General features: G+C 49.5%; 1 protein-coding gene and 1 pseudogene across 1 annotated transcript in view; both read left to right on the top strand.

The window, feature by feature from the left end:
* Positions 1-22109, top strand: part of Ldlrad4 (low density lipoprotein receptor class A domain containing 4) — a 324839-nt gene that overhangs the window by 197985 nt on the left and 104745 nt on the right. The gene's annotated exons all lie outside the window — the stretch shown is intronic.
* LOC101569339 lies at positions 16124-17225 on the top strand (annotated as a pseudogene).

Genomic DNA, 22109 nt, shown 5'->3' with positions numbered 1-22109 from the left:
TTTTATACCTACAATGGGAGTTTACTTACCCTGCTCGCTTGTGAGACAGTAGTGAGTCAGGGGGCAGGATGGCAGAGGGGCCAGACTGTGGGTGTAGCTTCAAGCTGAGCTGGGTTTAGTTTCAGTTAAAGGAAGGAAGTGACTGTCCCCCCTTAATGGCCTGTGTCTACAGAATGGCGTCAGTTTCTGCTGTCCATTGGCTGAGAGAACGCACGTGAAATAGCGTGGTGAGCAGCGCAGACTCATAGTCGCACCTCACTGGCTGCCGTCCTGGCCCCTCTCAGGGAGGTGGGTGCTGACTTTCTCGTCTGCTCTCTGTGTCAGCTGCTGTCCTTATGCAGCAGGAGTGTCCCAGTGTCTGAGCCTGCGTGCCACCCACCCTTGCAGGTTGTTGTCCACTGTGCTGTCCCTGGGGAAGGCTCCTCAGGGCATGCCCAGCTGAAGGCAGCTTGTTGGACCTGGCCAGTGACTGCCCCATGCTGCTGTTTGCATTCACCAGGCACTGGAGGAAGTGGCAGTTTGTCACACAGAGACATTCTCTGGGAGTTGTGGCTGCTTTGAGCTTTGTGGCTGGGGATATCCCTTGCCTTCCCTTTGCAGATGCTCCCTGTAGTTAAGGATGTGGCTTCCCAGGAGCGGAAGCCAGAGATGATTTTGGATGGGTGAGTGTTCTTTCCCTGCCGTTCTGCCTAGAAAGGGTGGAGAGGGAACCAGCAGTGTTTTACTTCTCATGAGTGCTCAGGTCTCATGTCTCCGGGCTCCCCACCTGTCACTTTGATGGATTCCTGTGTGAGTGGTGCATCCTTTGCCAATGCATTTCCTACACCGGTGGGCACTATCTCTTTGGTGTAGTGCCAGCCCTGCATCTACATTTTCTTTTGCTTTCCACCTTTAGAAAACTGAAGTATCAAGGGATATGTGACTGTCAAATGCTGCAGTGCAGGAAAACTAATAGTGGATCATCCTTGCTCCTGCATAAGAGCAGGATTGGCTCATTAGACACTTTGCTCTCACTTAGAGAGAATATTTACTGTTCTAAGCACACTGAGGTGGAATCTTCTGGATTCTCAGATGGTTGGAATAAATTTCCAGTCTGTGCCCAGCTCTGGTTGTGCGCCAAGGCCCAGCTATCCAGATTAGGTCTGTCTCTCTCTGTCTGTTTCTTCTCTTGAATTAATGGTAGAAAGAAAGCGTCACTGTGATACATCTAGTCCATGATGCCGGTGTCTACAGGAGCCTTTTCCTCGTAGCAGCTGCACATACCTCTTCCTTGTGTCACTTGGGACCAGACGGGCACCACTGCTCCTCTGCTGTCCTCTGTGCCAGCCATGGCTGCATGTCCTAGACCAAAGTGGCTTGTTTTGCTGTGTGGCTGAAGAGGCTTTGTGCAGATGTGGAAGACTGGCTGGCGTTGATACCGTGGGAAAGTTTCTACATGTCCTTGCTGTGGAAGGGAAAGTATGCTGAGTTCCCAGCTTTTCTGATATCTTTTCTTTGGCTGCTCTGTCAAAACTATCATACTTGTGAGCACTAAATGTACAAATCATGCAAATAAAACCACTAGCTGCCTGTCTTCTCTGTCAGTGTAACTGGCATTGTGGTGGAGAAGGACCCTGTAATCAGGGTCTCAAATGTGCACATACAGCGGTAAATAGAGATGACCTGGGATGAGGCCCAAAGGCTCCTGCAGCATGTCTGAGGAGAAGAGAGTCACTCTGGCTGGCCTGGAGCCATGGAGGCTCTTGTGTGGATGGGGAGAAGAGGGCACTGAGCTTCCAGAACAGGAATAGCCTGAAGGGTGGAGCTCTCCTGGGGCAGGCGCTGGGGTAGGAGGTTGAGTTGCAAATAGGTGGGGCCCAGAGAGGAGCAGTGTGCAGGGCTGCACCTTCTACTGGGGGTCTGGGACCTTGGGACCCAGATGCTGTCACTGCAGCCTCCACTGCCCTTGAGGAAGCCATGACCCATGTGTTTCTGACATGAACGCCCTGCTGCTCAGCTGCATCCTGGTGCGGAGCAGCTCCTGACAGATTTGCTCCATGTGGGAGAGGTGTACACTTGGGGAGTTGGGCTGCAAACTGAGTTTCCATGGCAGTGGCTGCTAAGGGATTCATGCCCTGGACCTTCAAGGAGCCAGAGATGAAGCTGGGGGGAGCCGTTGCTTCGAGGGTCATTCAACTGACCAGCAGGATCTGATTCTGGGAGATTCTGTGAGATACAGCAGCACCCACCCCTGCTGGGGCAGAAGCCGCTTCTCCCAGTGCAGGTGTCCTGCAGAACACAGGTCTCACTGTCAAATGTACTGAAGCCAAGAAGCTGTGCCCAAATGAAGCCAGGGTTTCAACTTCAGGACTTCTTCAGAGATTTTTTTATACCTCAAGGCCATTAAAATAAAACCAAATAAAATACAACCAAATGAAATAAAATCCAACACATCGTCACCTGGATCAACTGTCTTGCTTTCCCAGACCCTTTCTTCCCACCTCCTTTAGCTTTTCCCATAAAGGAGCTGAAACTCTTAGGGCTGGAGAGATGGCTCAGAGGCATGGGTGCCTGCCTGCCAAGCACAATGTCCTCAGTTTGATTCCTGGCCCCAAGCACAAGGACCTGGTTTGATCCCCAGCACCACATACTGTACTGGCCCAGGAACCCCAGGCACACTGTGACGACCACTGAGGCATGGTGATGCACGCCTGTAATCCCAGCACTGGGGAGGCTGAGACAGGAGGATCACTGTGAGTCCAGGCTGTGTAGTGAGACCCTGTACCAAATAAATAAAGAAATAAAAGATTAAAATAAATAAGAGTATTTTTTTTAAAAAGGAGCTGGAACCCACTTGTCTCTGCTATTCAAAGCATTGGCCAGCATTACGCACCCCATCTTTCCTGCCATCAGTCCCACCCCGACACTGGCAAATTCTACCTTCTGTGTTTTGTTTATGAGAACTTTGTGACTAGGCTCACAACTGACCATGTGGAAAACCTATCCACATCAGCTTTGTGTAAATAGTCAAGCTATAATTACCAGAACTCTATTTTTCTATAATTATGTCAGGAAGCAGTGACAATTTTCTGATATCATCAGATATCCTTTTTGAGTGCTTATTTCTGCAGTTGTCTTATATACATGTTTTGATTTGTTCCACTCACAGTTGTTTGAAGCAGAATCCAAACAAACTGAGCACAGCGATGGGTTGATACGCTCCTTGGGAAGGCGTCCACTGTGCACGTTCCCTTCCACTCCCATCTGTCTCCTTTCCCTCTCCATTTCTCCTCTTCCTCCTCTTTCCTTTCCAGATGCCTTTCAATGGACAGGTCTAGACTGTAGGTTCTGTCTCTTCCGTGCTTTGGGTTCTGCTGACTGCTTTCCTGTGCAGTCACTCATTCTGCTTTCTGACCCCTGCAATTCCTTCACTTGGTAGGTAGATCTAGAGTTCTAGAGAGAAACTGCCTTGCAGGGGCAATTGTCTTTCATGCTCACCCTGGGAGTTCTTTGGATCAGTTTCAATAGAAATCACAAGTCGGCACAGTGCAGCTTCTTTGATGTTAGCAGCTTCAGTCTCGGAGCAGCCCTAATTACAGCTCTGAGGTGCGAGCCAGTACTTCTTGGCTGTGGTGTTATATATCTTGGTGGTTCCTCACTGCCTCTGGAAGCTCACAGCAGCTGGGGCTCCCAGCCCTCTTGACAGCTTTCTGGAGCTTTCTCTAGCAGCTTCTCCTGCCATTCTGGCTCCTTGCTGTCACTGCAGGACTCTTCAGGTCTCCACTGCTCTTTGGAGCTCTTTAGGGCTGCTGTCCTCCAATGCTATGAGTGTCTCCATATGACGCACTCAGTCCATTCCATTCAAGCAAGGATCTGGGAGCAATAGGATGCCCAAGTGAGGCTCTGCTGGGGCCAGGGTGCCCTGGGTGAGCCTTCCTCAACTGAGTGTGCATGGGAGCACCCATGTGTGTGTGCATGCCTTGCATTTCATGGACCTATTTGGAGACTTTTGAAATAATGATGGCAGGGCAGGGTCATCTTGCATGTGCAGGATGGGAGTGTTCAGAATGGCGGTGGGGTGGAGCCATCTAGCACAGAGCTCTGTCCAGTCTGCTGTGACCAAGGCAGATGCTCCCAGAGGGACTGAGGGCCATCCTGGTGACAAGTTGGGGACTGAAGGAGCACAGCTTCCAGAGTCACAGCTCTGTGTTCCCATGGAAGCTGGAGTTGAATTTAGGACTAGTGTGCTTTTTGAGGGCTTTCCAGGAAGGGCTGCCTCTGGCTGACCCCTGGCTCCTGCCAGTTGGCTCAGAGGGCAGCTGAGAGGCCACTGAGGAGGTGGTGGGAAGATGCTGGGCCAGTCTCCCCAGGGACACTCGACACACTGGACTCACACCCACCCTGGCCATGAGGAGGAAAGAGAAGGCCCCCTCTCTGTCTCACCTCAGCAGATGCGTGGTGTGTGGGCTGTCTTCTGTGGTGTTCGCAGTCATGGTGGGCTATGCAGTAGTCCCACCTAACCTGCCCTTTCTTCTTCTTCTGTGCCACCTTGGGTTCCTCCTCCCTGTTCAAATCCCCTCCCAAGCATCCTGAAGTCTGACTGCCCCATCACCCTGGCCAGCGCTGCATCCTGCTGCCTCATGCCTCCCCGTCTTCCAGCCAGAGCCACTGCACCTTCCTCCTCCACCATCCCAGCCTGTCCTGCTGACTTGGATGCTGTAGCCCACCCTCTACCCTCTGTCCTCACTGTGGCTACTTGGTTGCCTCCTTTGTGACTGCAGCTGTGTCCTTGCTGGCATTGCCGGCCTCTGCTCACTGCCTAATCCTTTTTCCTGTTTCTTCCTTTCCAGGCCTCGCACAGTCAATAAGGCTGGTCAGTTCCTTTTTTGAGGCTCTCTGCTACAGGGGCCTTGGTCTCCAGGCCCCACAGCTGTTCCTTCTCTCGGAGGCTCCTCTGCCCTGCAGGTGCTGCGCTTCCGGCATGGTGTCTCAGTATTCCCACATCCTTTCTCCACTGCAGACCCAAGTACACCCACCCAAGGCCACCCAAATGTTGGGTACCCAGTGCTGAGCCAGGTAGTTCTTCCAGCCCCAGACCAGCTCCTCCTCTGGTGTTCTGACCACAGCAGCCAGGTCCATGGAGTCAGTCACCCTTTACTGACCTGACCCCACAACAGAAATTTGTCTTTGCTGGAGCCCTCAGCACTTGCACCCTTTTAGGGTTGTGTCTGCTCTGCCTGATGGTTATAGCTGTCTGACTGTAGTTCTTACAGGTATGTGTTCCTTGAAGGCAGGGGCTAGGCTGACATTCTGCAGACCTCCACACTCCTAAGAGCACCCTCTAGAGAGTGTGGGTACGTGACAGTGTCCTCCCTCCACTGCTCCTATACGCACTGTCAGTGTGGCCTTCAGAGTGGTCCAGTCGAGGCAGCCCCTGAAACTGCCCACCATACCAGAAGACATGTAGGTATTTGCTAAATGATGGGTAAATGTGTTCTTAGAAAATTCAGGTCTGGTCAGAGGATTGAAAACTTTTGTTTGCAAGGTCTCGGATACTGCTAGTTGGACTGAGAGTTGACATATCTGTATGATCCTGGAAGCCTGGACAAAAAAAAGCAATGTGAGGTCTTTCCCTGAAAATTGTCCAAGTTGTATTTTGTTACCACAGACACCAGAACTCACTCAGGTGAAAACTGCTCTGTCGTGAGTATTTACTCTGGGACTAACACTGTGGGAGACTGTGGCTTTACACTGGCCAGGGTTCCCGGGACAGCAGCTCTTAGGGACCAACTTTCCAGATATCCAAGCCCTGGTGTGTGGAGCACAGGGTCATACCCAGCCCAGAGTAGTGCGACACGTGCCCCCCTGGGCCTTGAGGGCGTACAAGCGTGTGTGCTGTGTGCCTGCACATGTGTGGGTGTTCTACCATGCGTGTCTGTGGCCTGCAAGTGCTTGGGTCTGTGTGTGACATGTGTGCATAAGTAGGCTGGTGTGCAAGGGCGTGCATAGAGCGTGTAAGGTGTGTGGGTGCATATCCACCTGTTCTGCTGACCAGAGGAGGTCTCCACTCTGTGTCCATTTCTCCCACAGTGTAACAGACAGCTGTGTTCACAAACGCTATGTCCCCGACCACAGCTGCCTCCTGCAGCTTCAGGCTCTGGTTCTGACCCCACCGTTGTTAGGTACCACGGGGGAGACAGGCTACTGGGCTCCTCGTGCCTTGGTTTTCTCTTCAGTTTGATGAGGACTCCACTGTCTGCCTCGTGCTTGAAGTGTGGTTTTAGGATTTCATGGAGCAGCACAGGTGAAGCAGCCAGAACAGTGCTGGCTGGAGGCATCTGCTCAGCTTCATGCCTGAGGTGTGCGGCTCCCCAGGTGGGGTGCCATGTCCTCCCCAGGCAATGCCACAGGAGCGCGGTGCCCCAGAGGCAGGTGACTTGTGTAGCCGCACAGCCAGACTGAGTGTGCTGGGACAGAGACTCAGCTGTGAGTTCACTCAGTGGTGGATTTGATTCTCCATTTGGGCATCTGCCTGCTTGCTTTTCTCTCAGGGTGTTTTCCTAGTAAAACAGGGATTCATCCTTGAGCTCTTAGAAGGTGTACAGGGGTCTAGGTATGGAGATCAAGCAGCCTTCCATTCTGAAGGGCCACGGGAGTATTTGCGCCTGGAGAAGTTATGCATGGGATTTGCACACCGAAAATCTTGGTTAGCGCTGAGTTTTCAGGTGGATGATGAAGAATGCACTTGGGACCCCTGCCATGTCAGTGCTCACTGACAGCACTGGGTGCCTTCGAGTTTCCTGCATCGATGAGGAGCTGCCCTGCCTAGGTTCCGTCCATGCCTGCTGTCGGTGGCCTGGGAGGGCGGCCCTGGCCCTTTGCTCCTGGGAAGGTAGCCATGAAGGTAGACGGTGTGGCGGGCAGTGGGCTCGCTGCGCTGTGCCACCCTGCCCTTCACTGAGCCCAGGAGTCCTTGGCCTGGAGGCCCGCAGCCCCGATGCTGAGGTCCCCAGCAGGTGCTTGCTGAGACCCCTCAGTTCCCAGCGGTGCTGGTGCAGGTTGCCTGCTCATGCTGCACCCAGGGCATGGTCTTTTGGGTTGTCCCCAGACTCTGAAGCACCCTCCCAATCCTGATGCTAGTCCTGGCGGCCAGCTGCAGAGTGCTTGCTTACAGAGAGCTCACAGCGCTCCAGAGCCTGTTCTGCTCCAGAGCCTGCCTGCTCTGTGGGACTCCCTGCCCCTCCAGTCCAGGCAGAGAGGATGGATGCAGCCATGGATCTTGTGCAGGTGACGCCAGGCAGTCTTTAAAGTAAGGGGGTCTCCAGGCTGGGAGAGGTGTGGCTCAGGGTTGTGCCAGCAGCACAGAGCTCTCCCTGGCCCCATGTGGTGGCAAGGACCAGCCATTCAGGAGGGGAGGGGAGCAGTGAGCCACCCCAGAGGGGGTCGCAGCCGGTCCTGCCACGCGGCCGTTTCATATACTGCTTTTCTTTCTTCAAAATAGTTTTTTGATCAGTGAAAACCTGGGAGGGTCTCAAACAGTAATTCTGCCTTTCCAAATAAACAAAGGCAGAGAACAGACAGGAGAGAAAGTTTAGTAAACCTCAGGCATGGTTTCATCCTGCTGTGACACTAAATTTACCCTGAGAGAAGCAGCCTCTCAGATTTACGTGACAATTCCATTGCTGCTTTCCAGCATGCGGGGGCCTTCCCACTTCTGAAATCCATCCACTTCTTTAAATATTTAGCAGTCTAGTGTGGATGTTAATGAAAGTCTGGTGGTGCTATTTTGAGAACTGCAACAATGATAGTAATTTTCAGTGTCAGATTCCTGCTTCGAAAAGGGAAAGAAGGACGGGAGGAGGAGGAGGAGGAGGAGGAGGAGGAGGAGGAGGAGGAGGAGGAAGAGGCAGAAACGGTTGCAGTTCTAATAGAGTTTGCGTCTACTGACTGTGTCAGACAGATGGGTCATGAATACTGTCTAGACACTCGCTGCCGGCGCGGAGCCCTGGTCTCTGAGGACACGCAGTGAGACGCCGGCTTAAGTGGCTGGGTAAAGTCAGGGCAGTGCTCCTGTAATCAGACAGAAATCAGCCCGATACAGCTTCCCGGGGTCTCGGCGGGGGATGTTCAGAGAAAGAGCTGCTGTTGCTGATCAGTTTTTACTACAAACCTGATTATGAGGCACTAGGGAGGGCGTGGAGTGACTGTGGCAGTGCTGTTGACCTGAACTGTGCTCTCTCGTGCTTGCAGCGTGCTTTCTCTCTGATGCGACCCTCCAAGGCCAGAGAGCCCTGAGGTAGAAGGAAGGGTGTCACTTGATTCAGGATGCAGTCAGTCACAACATGGCTTGTGCTGATGTTGAGAAATCGGTGGTGCTCTGGGGGAGGCCACTGGTCCTGACTGGCCGTTGATGGGGTAGAGCCGTGGATTCTGGGAGGTGCTCAGGAGTCTGGGGTCTTTGAAAGGCTGGGTGCTGTCATGGGCTCTGCTGCTGGGGTGGCAGAGTTGGGCGAAGGCCCCACCACGCTGCTTGACCAGCAGGAGTTGTAGGAAAGGCAGGAACGAGGCTTTCTGAGGTCCCTGCACTGAGCTTTGCCCATAGCAGTCTGACAGTAGGGAGGGTGCTGTGTTGGGGCAAAGCCAGGTGAGGTGAGCTGAGGGGATTTGCTGCCCAGTGATGGGACGGACTCTGTGCTCCTGGAAGTGCAGCTGGGAGCATGTCTCTGTGCCTCGGTAGCCACACTTTCCTCAGACATTTGCTTTAACCCTGCCATCTAGAAGGGTTGACTGGGGAAGGGAGCACTGTGCAGCTCGAGGCTGGTGTTCACAGCTGCCCTGGATGTGCAGTTGAGGCAGTAGGGGGGCTTGTGCCCGTGCTTCTGGCGACCTCTCAGGGCTTCTGGTGACCCTGCAGGGCTGGAGAGCACATCTCCATGGAGACCAGCACAGTCCTTAAAGGGCAAAACTAAGGGCTGTGTTTGGTGAGAACTGGTTTTTCATCTCTTCCTCCATTCTTAGTGAAGTCCAAGAGCTTTTCCAGAGAGAGAGAGAGGTGACTTTTTTGCCCCTACCTTCTCAGAAAGAAAAGGGAAATAAAAATCTTTCTGAAGTGACTTACAATCTCTGGAGAGGAAAGAGCAATGCTGATTTTTAGGAGGTGCAGTTAAGGCCGTGAGCAGACCTGTCCTTGCCCTGTGACTTTTCTCAGGAGCCCTGCTAAGTCATGCAGGAGGGGCAGTGGCCTTGGGCAGTGGTCTTCTTCCACTAATCCTTGCTTTGCCTTCTAGGCTGTCTGCTCAGGGGAAGGCCCAGTGGCCTTGGGAGGGACACTGCTCCCAGGCAGCTCGTATTTTGGGTGGTGTTCCCAGACACGGGGAATATTATATGATAATAATTTGTGGTCCTTCTGCATTATTGTGATTTAAGACTGAGGTTTCTGTGTGTCTCTGAAGGCAGCCATGTCTACAGGTACATGACTACCTGCACATGGATTGTATCCAGCAGTTTCTATTCACACTTAAATTATCCTAAAAGTTGGAAGCAAGAGGAGCTTGTGCTGAGCCTTGGAGCTCTCACCCTCCGGTTCCTGGCAGGTGTGGTGGACTGCAGACTCTGCCCGCCGCCTGGCCCACCAGCCGGGCTTGAAGAGGGCCTCGGGCTGGGGCCCAGCAGGGCTGTGGGTGACAGTGGCAGCATTGTGGGGGGAGTGCCCCCATTGACATTCAATGGGAACCTGAGTCGGTGCTGTCCCATCCCTGTGGAAGAACAATTGAGAGTGCCCCTCAGAAAGACCCTTTACCATCACACACACCAGGCTGTGGACATGTGGACGAGGAGAGAGGGGCTGATGGAACCAAAATGCTAACCACCAGTCTGCCCTTGAGGGAGCAGAAGTGCCCCCTCAGTGGAGGGACCGTGCACTGTGAACCCTGTGCCTCCCATCTCTTCTCAGGATGGGATGTTTTAATTGGAAATGGTGAAACAAGTGGCCTGAGCACTTACCATCTTCAAAAGGGAGCAAGATTCTAGGACAGAGTAGTTTTCAGAAGTTGCTGAAGGAGAAGTTATTATTGAAAGGTAATTGGGCAGGGCTGGGGGATGTTCTAGAGAAAGCACCACTGAGGTAGTCACAGGCAGAGATTGGTCCAGAGAGCAGCAGGGTATGGTGTCCTGGTAGATTTTGTGGAGCGCAGGGTGCGAGGGCGAGGGTTGGTGGCGGGCTCTGGGGCCTTTCTGGCCTGGGGTACTTGAGATGGCCCAGGAGGCTGTGGGCCAGAGTCTGTAGCACTGGAGTGGGTGGGGTCTTGGAGCCTGGGTGCTGGGAGATGCAGTGCATGTACCCACTGGTGGGGACCCTGAGGGACCCCATCCCAGGCAACCCCATGGCCACACTGCCCAGCCCTTAGGCTTACTCTGTGTAAGTGTTGGAGTGAATAGTGATAAGGAGAGACAAAGAATAAGGTAGGCTTCCCAGGAGTAGCAGCCTCTGTGATGGTTGTCACCAGATTGGTGGCCCCCACGTTGGCAGAGTGGCACCTTTTCAACAAAGGCCACGGTTCCTGTTGCTCAGATTATGTAAAAAGAATGTGAGACTGTGGGCTGCACCGGAACAAAAAAGGAGACGGGTGACTGGGTCCCAGCCCTGCTCACACACAGCGGAGGCCCTCATACTGTGAACCAAGGGAGAAGGGCAAGTGTGGTTACCTCAGAGCTGAGGCTACCATCCAGGAGGATTGGAGAGAAGGGGGAGCCTGCTCAAGGTCAGGGTGCAGCCATGGTGGTACTCTGTGAGGCCTGAGCTGGGGAGGAGCAGAGGCTGCCTTGGGCCTGGGGCCAGCTCTCAGCATCCTGGGCTGAGGGGCAGGAAGCGGAGGTGGCAGGGCCCCCATGGCGTGTATCCTGGAGATCTGAGGCTGTTTGGTCTCTGTGTCTTGCAAACCTGGACCCCAAGTCCGAAGTGTGCGGGCTCCCCTGTACACTTTCCTGGAGGACCCATGCCAGTGCTGCTTGTCTCAGGGGTTGTCCAGCAAGGAGTCAGCATAAATAACCGGCTGCTCTGCTTTTCTCAGCAGTGACCACAGTAGGATGTTCTGGTTGGCCGGTGAAGAGGGCCACTTCAGTGTCCAGGTCTGCTCACAACTCACCAAGCCACCTAGCCAGCAACTTCGGAGAGTAACATCAGTGCGATGGGTTTGGATGTGTGTTCTGCTGAGGGAGTTCTTCGTAAGTAACATGATTATTTGAAGAGTCTTCAGGAGAAGTCTGGCTGGAGACCAGTGTGTACCATGCCTGCTGAAACTGCAGCCTCCGGCTTCGTGGGATAGTTCTCTGCAGCCCATTCCTCCCAGGACCTTCTACCCCATCTGCAGGGTTGCTGTGTGGCTGGTTCACCAGGGACAGTCATGACATTGTGTGGACCCTTATCTGGCTTCTTTGGAGCCGGTGGCATGCAGTGTGCACTGCAGGCACCCGTGCAGGCAGAGGCTGCACCACTCAGGACCAGCGTCCTGTGCTTGTTTTCATGGTAGTATTGTTCCCCAAAGGGATGTCCAACCTGCCTTATTTTGTGTATTTGTGTTTCTGTGGTGCCTGGAGGAACCCAAGGCCTTGCACACACACTAGGCAAGAGCTTCACCTCTGAGCTGCACCCAGCTGGCCCTGCTGCCTTTAGAAAGTGGGCTGGAACCCCATAACATTCCCACGGGAGGCAGACAGTGTGTCTCCTGCAGTTATAGTAGAGCCAGGACACGATTGTTAGGGTTGCTTGTGAGAGAGGCCCCAGTGGGCAGTGGCAGTGAGTCCAAGAAAGGAGGTTTCCAGGCGTCTGCCACCAGTGGGCTGTGGAGGACCGGAGCTGCGGCAGGCAGTGGGCAGCGGGCAGCGGGCAGCGGGCAGCAGGCAGCAGGCCTGGGTGGAGCCGCCCTGCTGTCAGTCAGGCTGCTTCCCTGGTCACAATGCCAAGCTTGTGAGTGAAGTGCAGCCAGGGCTGGGAGCCCTCAGTGAATAGGGAGGCTTTGACAGTGATGTGAGTGATTTTGGAGCAAGGAGTCTGGGAGCTGTGCGGTGGGCCTTGCCCTCGTTGCTCCATGGCTGTTCAAGCCTTGGAAAGCTCCCTGGAAAGGGGTTTTTGGCACAATAAGGTGGATGAGTTCATTACAATGACTAAGGGAAGGGCATCCCCTAAAAATGCAGAGGCCCCGCCAACCCTGTCTCGAGTTGCCAGTCCCAGAGGAGCCAGGACTTTGCCCTTTGGCAGGGAGCAGCCTGCTGGACCCAGTGCACGGCTGGGTGATTTCTCCAGGAGGTGTCTGTGGGAGACCTGGTCCTTGGTAGCTCTGCTTTGGGATGTAGCCTTCTCTGGGCTCTTAAGGGAGCATGACAGGAAGTCCAGACCCCCAGGGACAGCCACTGTGGGTGGCTTTTAAGGGAAAGGAGTGGGTTTCCTGATTGGCTGCTCCATGATCATGTTTCCTGATTCGACTGAATCTCCATGGAGAACATGGTGGCTCTGTGCTGGTGGCACTTGGGGTACCCCACTTGGTGGACACACATACAGGGCAAGGGCTGCTGGACCAGCTGGGCCTTCCTCAGGGCTGGCCACGTTGCTGTGCGTCCTGTGCATTCAGTCCGCCTCCCCTGGCTCCAGCTTCTCGCTCTTCCACAGCCCTTCCTTCACTTCTCAGAGGCCATGTGCCTCCCCAGTCCACTTGCAGCTCCCTGGGCCTGATATTCAGAAGAGAGCCACTGTGAGTGTCTTGTGGGAGTGTGACTGAGGAAGGGAACAGGGTTCTGTCCCTTTGTTCCTTGCCTACGTGGTAGCTGCATCATGTTATTTTTATGTCTACACAGTCTTTAAAATGGTGTTAACACATTTTCATGTGACAAAAAAAGGACAAATATTGTCATTTTCTGGGATGCTGTCATTCCTTCTGGTAACTCTGATTTGCATCTCCAGTGTCTTCTCACCCCTGTATCTCTGATGCTTCTCCCCAGCTGGGGGTAGTTACCTGGGCCTCATCTCGCCTGCCTCGCGCTGTGGGCAGTAGCCCAGCATGAAGCCCCCTGTGGCTGCTCCATTAGCTTCCCCGCAGTACCCTCCATCTTTTGGGGCTGCAACCACTAAGAAATGTGTGCTGCAGAACAAGGGAAAAAGGCCCAAGCTTTAAAAATGGGCTTCTGAACATGTTCTCTGGCATAATCTCTGCATTTGTGGGTAGTACTTCTCAGCCTTTCATGAAATTTCTGCTTGTTGCGTGTGGAAAAAACAGAAGCTACTTTAAATTATAATTATAAAGGAAAGCTTTAGTCCAGGCCAGGAAGCTGGTAAAATAGACTTCTTTCTCACTTTCAGCCGTGTTTCCCTACCTAGTGTTATATATGGCTATTCCTCTCAACTTAGAGGGTTTTCTTGTAAAATACGAATGAGCTTTTTACTAGGTAACAAAAAGACAACACTTTCAAGTACAAACTGAGCTTTGGAGATCTCTGAATTTGAAAGGCAGATCTCTGCCCGCGCGGAACTCTTTCTCTGTATTGCTGGGAGCTCTTGTCTGTTTGGCCACATTTCCTGTTAGGACTTTTATAAAAGGGAATGATAGCTAATAGCTCAGCACAGAAGCGGCATGGAAGGGGGGATGTTGACATAAATGGTGTTTATGAGCAGACAGTTTTCTATAGAAATTGTTCTAATCTGATCAACACAAGTAGGCATTGCATATTTTCACTGTATATTATCTGGGCTCATGTTAACCAATAATCTCATTTCCATGTTTGGATTCTCTTGCTAAATGTTGGGTTGTATTTGTTCTTTTGGGCTCAAAAATCGTGCCTTGAGATTTCCTTTTTCTTTATTTAGCTGATAATGCAGCATTAGCGCTCTGTGCTGTGTGGAATACTCCGAGGGTTCCTTTGTTTCTAGGCTCTTCACCAGGAAGTGCACCTGGGATGGGGGAGGCTCTCCCCCCAGGAATATGTGCACCCTAGGCTGGACAGGACCTGATTCCTTTGGAGTTTCAATCCCTGGAGACGGAGCTTTTGAGCCCCTCCATCCCCACCCTCCCTCACATCCCCGTGAGTTTGGAACAGAACTGGATTCGCAGATTCGTGGTTTGCCAGACTGAACAGAAAAGCGAGGCCCTGTGCTCCATATTCATGTGCATCTGCCCCTCATGGCGACATGCTAATTTTCTGGCTGCTGCCCAAGGCAGGCCATGCAGGCTTCCTGCTGCTCATATTGTACTTCCTGTCGGCATGCACAAGAGAGAGGCAGGTGGAGCCAGGAAGCCAGAGATAGCTGCCTTGCTGCCCAAAGTTGGACAGTGTCTTCCCCAGGGAGCCCCCCTGCAGGGACCTCTGGAACTGTCAACAAATACATTTCCACTTCATAATTTAAATGGGGTCATGTGTAACCTGTGGAGCACCTGGTTTTATGAAACCTGTACCTGCATTCTTTTGATTTGATCCAGTCAAACACTCAGTGTTGGCTTACGTGCTGGAGTCAGTTTGCCACAGAGCTCTCTTAGCCTCATGCTACAGGTGATATTTATTCTGAAGATAGGACAAATATGGTAAAATTGTGTGGTATTTTAGAGTTACAAATGAAGAGACAATTTAGCTTTTTATAACTCCTTACACAGTCACATAGTATCAAGAAATTTGCCCATAGAGTTGTAGATAAATACATGTTCTGAGTATCATCAGCTATCAAAGTGAATAAAGGGGATGGAAATTAGTTTGAACACAGCGAAGCAGTTGCTTTCGGAGTGCCACTCATTCCACTCATCACTCGGGGGTCTGCAGCCTTACTTTGGCTCAGGAGGGCACTGTCTGGTCTCATTTGTGTCTTCACTGGCTCCCAACAATCACAGCCCTTTTGGCATCAGGGTCATGTGCGTCAGCGAGGACACAAAGCCACAAACAAATGAGACTTCCTGGGGAGGCTGTGGCTTGGCAGAGGGTTATTGTGGGGAAGACACTAAGTTCATGGAGGCAGCTCCTGCCTCTTTACTAAAAGCATTTTCTGTATTTCTGCAGTTCTATATAAACAGTAGTGTGTGAATGAGATTGGCCTTTTCACCTAAACTTCAGCTGCTGCTTTATATTCCTCCTGCCTTTTTGGCTTCATTTTTCCCTGTCACTTACCACTGTGTAGCTGCTCTGTGTTTTACCTATTTTGCTTATTCTGTCTTCTCTCCCAGGATGTTATTCTAGGAGATTAAGTCTTGCCCTGTCGTGTGGTTCACTAGCACAACTTTAATACTTAGAATAATGCTGGGAGCCAAACAGACAATCAGCTAATCTTTGAAACAGCACACAGAAACTAGTAATACATATTTTGCAATGATGATATTTTAAAAAATATAATAGGTTGCTGTTTAATATAAAATTGGACAAGAACACACCATATTAATAGAATATAGGAAGACAGAACCCCACATGGTCATCTGGATAGACACAGATGACATTTGACAAAAGCTTACATCCTTTGTGATAGCAGCACCACAAAACTGGGAACAGAAAGGAAGTTCTTCAACACAACAAGGGAATGTCTTAGTCCTGACTGCAGCAGGTCATGCGTGAAAGCTGGCACCTTACTCAGTGATGAAATTCCGAGAGCTCCCTGTGATGCAGAAGATACAGGGTGCTTGCTTTGACCACCAACACACACTACTGTATGGAAGTTGCTCTAGCAAGAGCAGCTAGACAAGAAAAAGGGATAAAAGATATACAGATTGCAAAGAAAATACCCACCTCTCTTGACAGAACATACGATCCTATGTATAAAAAAGTCAAGGAACCCCCAAGAAAGCTAGAGAGTGAATTTAGCAAAGCTGCACAGAACAACATCAACACTCAGAGACCAAGAGCACATACTGAACATGTATAAGAAACACTCGGAAAAGAAAATCCTTCCATTTAATTTCGTATCTAAAAGAATAAAATGTTTCGGAATAAACTTAACCAAGGAGAAAAGATTCATACATTGAAAACTACAAAAATTGCTGAAAAGGAGGCCTAATTGAATGGAAACTTTGTGTATTTGTAGTTAAGAAGACTTAATGTTGCTTAGATTGCCATATTTCATTAAGGGACCAATAGATTCAAATGAATTTCTATCAAAATTCCTACAGCAGATTTTGTGAAGAGACGGAGCCTGAGTGGTTGCTGCTGCGCTGCTGACCTTGAGCAGCAGTCAACATCACGTAGAACCTGGGAGTAGGAGATTTGGAATCAAATTTCTTCTCTCATCTCGCTCCTGTGAGATTTTTTTGATCTTCAGCTACAGTTTTTGTCACTGTCCACAACTTTATCTTCAGACACGATGGCTAGTAATGTTACCAACAAGCCAGATCCTCACTCCATGAATTTCCGAGTGTTCTTTGGGAATCTGAACACTCTGGTGGTGAAGAAATCTGATCTGGAGGCCATCTTCTCAAAGTATGGCAAAATTGTGGGTTGCTCTGTTCATAAGGGCTTTGCAGTATATTAATGAGAGAAATGCCCGCCTGCTGCAGCTGGAGGATGGCAGGATGATTGCTGGGCAGGTGTTAGGTATTAATCTGGCTGAAGAGCCAGAAGTGAGCAGAGGAAAAGCTGGTGTGAAACAATCTGCAGCGGAGACGTCTGGGTCGGCCCCAGAACACCCTGCTCCGTCCCCTTTACTCGGCTCCTCTTCTGACTTGGACTACGACTTTCAGCGTGATTATTATGACAGGATGGACAGTTACCCAGCATATGTTCCTCCTCCTCCTCCTCCTCCTCCTCCTCCTATTGCTTGGGCTGTGGTGCCCTCGAAATGCCAGCATGCATCAGGAAACACCTCCTGAAGAAGCAAAAGTGGCTTCAATTCTAAGAGTGGCCAGCGGGGATCTTCATCCAAGTCTGGAAAGTTGAAAGGTGATGACCTTCAGGCCATTAAGGAGGAGCTGACCCAGATAAAACAAAGAGTGGATTTTGTGCTGGAAAGCCTGGAGAAAATTGAAAAGGAACAGAGCAAACAAGCAGTGGAGATGAAGAATGGTAAGTCCGAAGAGGAGCAGACCACCTCCCAGAATAAAGATGAGATTAACGTGAAGATGGAGTCTGAGGGTGCTGCAGATGACTCTGCTGAGGAGGGGGATCAACTGGATGATGATGAAAATGAAGATTGCACGGAGGACCAGCTGGAGTTGATCAAGGGTGATGAAAAAGAGGCTGAGGAAGGAGAGGATGACAGAGACAGTGCCAATGATGAGAATGACTCTTAAGCACATAGTTTGGTTTAGAAGTCTTGTCCCATTATTTCTTTATCTAGGCGCTTGTCTAAGATCAAAATTTCAGCAGGTCTTCTCCCCTAGTATCTTCAGCACATGCTCACCATTCTCCCTGTGTCCTACCATGTTCATAATTGCCCTGCACCTAGTACCATTTTCACTGCCTTTGATGCTCCTAGTAGTTTTTTTTTCAAAATTTTATTGATAAACAGATAGCAATGAGATAGTTTCAAATCAAATCGGAAGTACAGTTTCAACAAATAATACACTGCATATATTCTTCTTAGTGGTTAATTGCTGTACAAGATGCAGACTTGAGATCCTATTTACAAACACCATTAGAACAAATCACTCTATTCATTAAGAGAATGCAACTATATATCTATCCCAACCACTTTGAATACACAGATACAAAATGGACATTCATCGGTATACCCCATTTTTTCTAAGTTCCGTTATTGAATATTATAGGTGTGTAAACTCAGCAAAATATTCTAAAAGAGTCCAGTAGCCCATAATAGCATTGGGTCTTCTGTTTAACTGGCAATGTCAGAAATTATTGACTTGAATCCCCCACAGCTCAACATAACAGCATGGCTTTATTTCCTATATTTCGTCTTCATACTTTTCTACTGGATGGTTAAGAACAAGGTAAAGCAGGACCTGTACAACAAGAGTTGTAGCTTTGGGGTCTGAGAAGGTCAGTGAAATGCCCTCAGGAGAACCTTTGTCAGTGCAGCCATGTGGATGAGTCACGGCCAATGCTTGGCCAATGTGTTCTCTGTGAAAGCCTGAGAGAGTGTCTTCTCCTCATGTGACTCTCCTTAGGCACACTCTACATCATCGATCACTTTCCTCTTTGGCCCCATAATCTTCTTGATCAGAAAATTTGGGACACTACCAAGGTACATGACGTAACAGTACAAGTTCTCATATGTCCTGAGTCTTAATTGACCTTAGAAGGCTAGGGCCAAAATGTTGGCTTTCCTTGTAGCCCTCCTTTTTCTCTAATTTTGGTCTGCAGACTTAGGTTGTTAACCATCCAGAAGACAAGCTTATTGTTATTATCAAACGATTTAGGCTATCAATCTTAACCTCACTATCTCACTGCATTTCAAACATTTTAGGCATAATAAGGAACAGGTATTTTTCATTAGGTATTGATATGGTGAACTTTAAGTCCCTACATAATATAATAAAAAAACATTGAAAAATTAGATTATATTTTAAAAATAGGATAAAGAATTATATACTTCTCATGTTTGCACATAAGTCCAAAAATCTCACCATATACAACCTTGAAGCAGGACAGTCCCACAATATTCCTTTTCCTGTCTCTTGCTTTCCTTCACCACCCCCTTCTTCTTGAACATCCACCTACTTGAGAGACATCATAGCAGTAAATGGCATGTCATGACAAGCCGCCCATATTCAGAATACCATGATGACAGGCACTCCAAACATGAAACCACTATTACAAATTACCATCTGCAGTGTAGTAGCTTAGTTCGCAGGTATGAGTATATATAGTTAGTCAGGGTGAGAATCTTTCCAATTAACTCCTAGATTAAAGAATCTTCTGAAGATTCTCAGGATCATTGCCTTGCTCATCTTTTATGTATAACTGTATGGCTTGACATTGTCATGTTTCCTAGCTCTTCTCCTTTCCCTCTCTTGATTAGTTAGTCCTTGAGATCCTGCTTTCCTTTAACTTGTATTGTATCTTTCTATTTGTATTTCTTCTTTGGAATTCTTATACTGCTCCTAGTAGTTTTGTTAAGTTTTCTCCTATAATTCTTGCTTGCTATTTATTTATTTATTTATTTTTGTATTTTTTAGGGAAGGATCACAGGGTGTTCAGATCTCGCTACTAGACCAGACTCATAGTGATCTAGTAGTAGTGATCCATCTGTTTACAGCCTCCCAAGAGCTGGGATTACAGGCAGATGCCACCATGCCTAATCTCAATTGCCATCTCAGCATGCCCTGGGGGTGGGGCTGGCACGGCAGGCCCGGGGATTGAATCCCTGACCCCTGCACCTGCTTGCAGGTGCTCTAATCCATTTAGCTGTTTGGCTGGCCCTTGTATTTTTTTTTTAAATCCAACAGCAGGTTTTTTTGTGCATGAAAATATAAATGCTTGTCTGTAGACTCTCATGGAATCCTAAAGTACTCTAAATAGTCAACAATTATTTTGAAAAAGGACAAAGTTAGAAAATTCATACTTTCTAATTTCAAAATTTCCACTGGTCCAGTAATTCATACTGAGGTGTAGGCATAAGCATGGATCTGTGGAGAGGTAGATTAATTTGGAAGTTTAGAGATCTGGGAATGAACTCACGACCTCACACCTGCCAGGCAGGCGCTGTGTTGCTGAGCTGTATCCCTGCCCTACCAGCTGCTTTTTGACAAGGAATAAGCTTTTCCACACAGTGTTGGCATAGTTGAAAGAATGAAAGTGGATCCCTGTCTCACATTGCATACAAAGCTAACTTAAAATGGGTCACCGACTTACCTACAAGATTTAAAGCCATACAGCTCTTAGCAGAAAATATAAAGGTATCTTTTCGTGGCTTGGATAAGGCAGAGAATTCTTAAATATAGTACCCAAAAGTGGGAGTAGCAAAGAAAAAAATAGGTAAATTGGACTTCATCAAAATTAAAAATTTGTGTATCCCAAAACAATCAGTAAGATAATAAAGCCTTCTAGGATGGGGATTAGAAGCACCCAGGGCCATCAGCCAAAGAAGAATAACTGGGGTGTCTTTGAGGCAGAGCCCGTGGAGGCCCTGGTTTAGTTGTGAGCAGAAACTTGAGAAAAACCTGGAGACTTTTTAGAGGGCGTTAGAGGGTGAGAAAGGTTCCCTGCGCTGGACACAAGGCAAGGCATGGAGTGGGGCAGAAGTGAAATGAAGGAAAAGGGCGAGGCCCCAGCAGCCCGAGCCCCGCTGTGCAGCAATGTGGCTGGCGTCCCTTCTGCTCAGGATGCATCTGCGGGAGAAGGCTGGGCTGGTCACGCCTGGAGTCCAAGGTCCCCCACTGCTTTTCCTTCAGGTGATCCGGCCGCCTGCTCTTCAGAGCGGTGGGGAGGGGCTGCTGAAACTGAGCTGCTCTGAGGCCCATGTGACACTGAGGGGCTGTCAGAGACCACCAGGTTTTTCAGGGAAGAAGCTTTTGTGTGTGACTGTGTGTGGAAACGGTGAAGGTGGCAATGGCAGTGGTCACACGCAAGATTTCTGCCCCAGGGCCTGGTTCACACTGGTGGTCAGGGGCAGCATTCATGGGCAAGAGAGATGGAGCACTCACATTTTTGGAGGAAGATTTTTTCCTTTGATTGTACTTGTTTGGTTTGAAAAGTATTTATTTTTATCTTTTTTTTAAAGCTTCTTTCCTTCTCCTTGTAATAGTTAATTTTTAGCTTCTCTCTTTTCCACCCCGTTTTAACCTTTAATTTGACCTTCTCTCTTTCATCTTTCTCATCTCTCTCTCTTCTGTTTCCCCAAATGTTTGTCTTCTTTCTCAGCTTTTTAGCATATTCTGTTGGTTGTGCCTCATGCTTTCTGTCTGTTGGTGTTGCAGTGACCATTGCATTTTTTGTTCATTTATTTTTTATGTATTTAGTACAGGGTCTCACTACACAGATTGGACTTACAGTGATCCTCCTGTTTTCAGCCTCCCAAACACTGGGATTATAGGCACACACCACCAAACCCAGTCTCAATTGCTGTCTCAGTGTGCCTCGGGGGCGGGGACGGCACAGTATTCCAGGGATTGAACCTTGGTCCATGCGTCTGCCTAAGCAGGCGCTTTAATCCACCAAGCTATCTGTCCGGTCTGATCATTGCTTTTTAAAAATTTATTTGGTACCAGATCTCACTACGTAGCTTGAATTTATAGCTATCTTCCTGTCTCAGCTTTTCCCAGTGCTGGGATTACAGGTGTGCACCATACCTGATTTTGGGACCAGCACTGCTTGCCTAGGGTTCTGGGGCCAGCATGGCATGCAGTACTGGGGATCGAACTCTGGACCTTGTACTTGCCAGGCAGGTGCTTAGGCTGCTGAGCTATATCCTCAGCCCATGCAGTTGCTTTTAATTGATCATGGCTGTATTTCCATTCTAGGTCTCTTCATGTAGAGTTTTTACCTACCACTTGTTTTCCTCTTTCTGAGAAGGGCTGAGGGTTGAGCCTAGCACCCTGAGCATGTTGTGTGGGTGCTGCCCTGCGGAGCTATGCATCCAGTCAGTGTAAGAAACTGTGCCTCAGTCCAGCTGTGATGTAGTCTTGCTCAAGCCTGGGCAAAAGCTCCAACTTAAAGAATTCAGAGGATAAAAGCCTCCAAGCAAGGACTCAGCTCTGGTAGGCACTACTGGGAAGGCCCTGAATCCCATTTCTGGTCATTCACCCCTGTAGCAATACCAGAGAAAAATAAGATTTACTCCAGATACAACTGTGAGTGACCTAAGCACTCCCCATCCACACAGCTGTCTGAAGTGCACCGACCTCCATTTATGGAGTGCTCCACTCTCAAGGAGCCAGAAAAGAAAGTGTGTCCCTTGGACGTTCTCCCAGCATGCTCTGGGTCAGAACCTCAAGTCACAGCCAGGAAGCTACTAGGAAACCACACTGAGAACCCTTTTCTTTCCTTTTATTTCAGTGCTGGGGCTTGAGCCCAGGGTGCTTATGCATGTTAGGCAAATGCTACTACTGTGCTACATTCCCAGCCCTGGAACTTCGTTTGGGATTAAGCATACTACCTACAAACCAGTTCCTTTGGGGGCCTCACTAAGAAGGCCCCCAAGTAAAAGACAGCAAGTAGCTTAGAACGAAGTTTCATTCTGACAAATGTATGTGTCAGTGTAGGAACACAAGAAATAT

The sequence above is a fragment of the Octodon degus genome, unplaced genomic scaffold (assembly GCF_000260255.1).
Source record: "Octodon degus isolate 3935 unplaced genomic scaffold, OctDeg1.0 scaffold00295, whole genome shotgun sequence".
Lineage (NCBI taxonomy): Eukaryota > Metazoa > Chordata > Mammalia > Rodentia > Octodontidae > Octodon > Octodon degus.
This window is presented reverse-complemented; position numbering and strand designations above follow the sequence as displayed.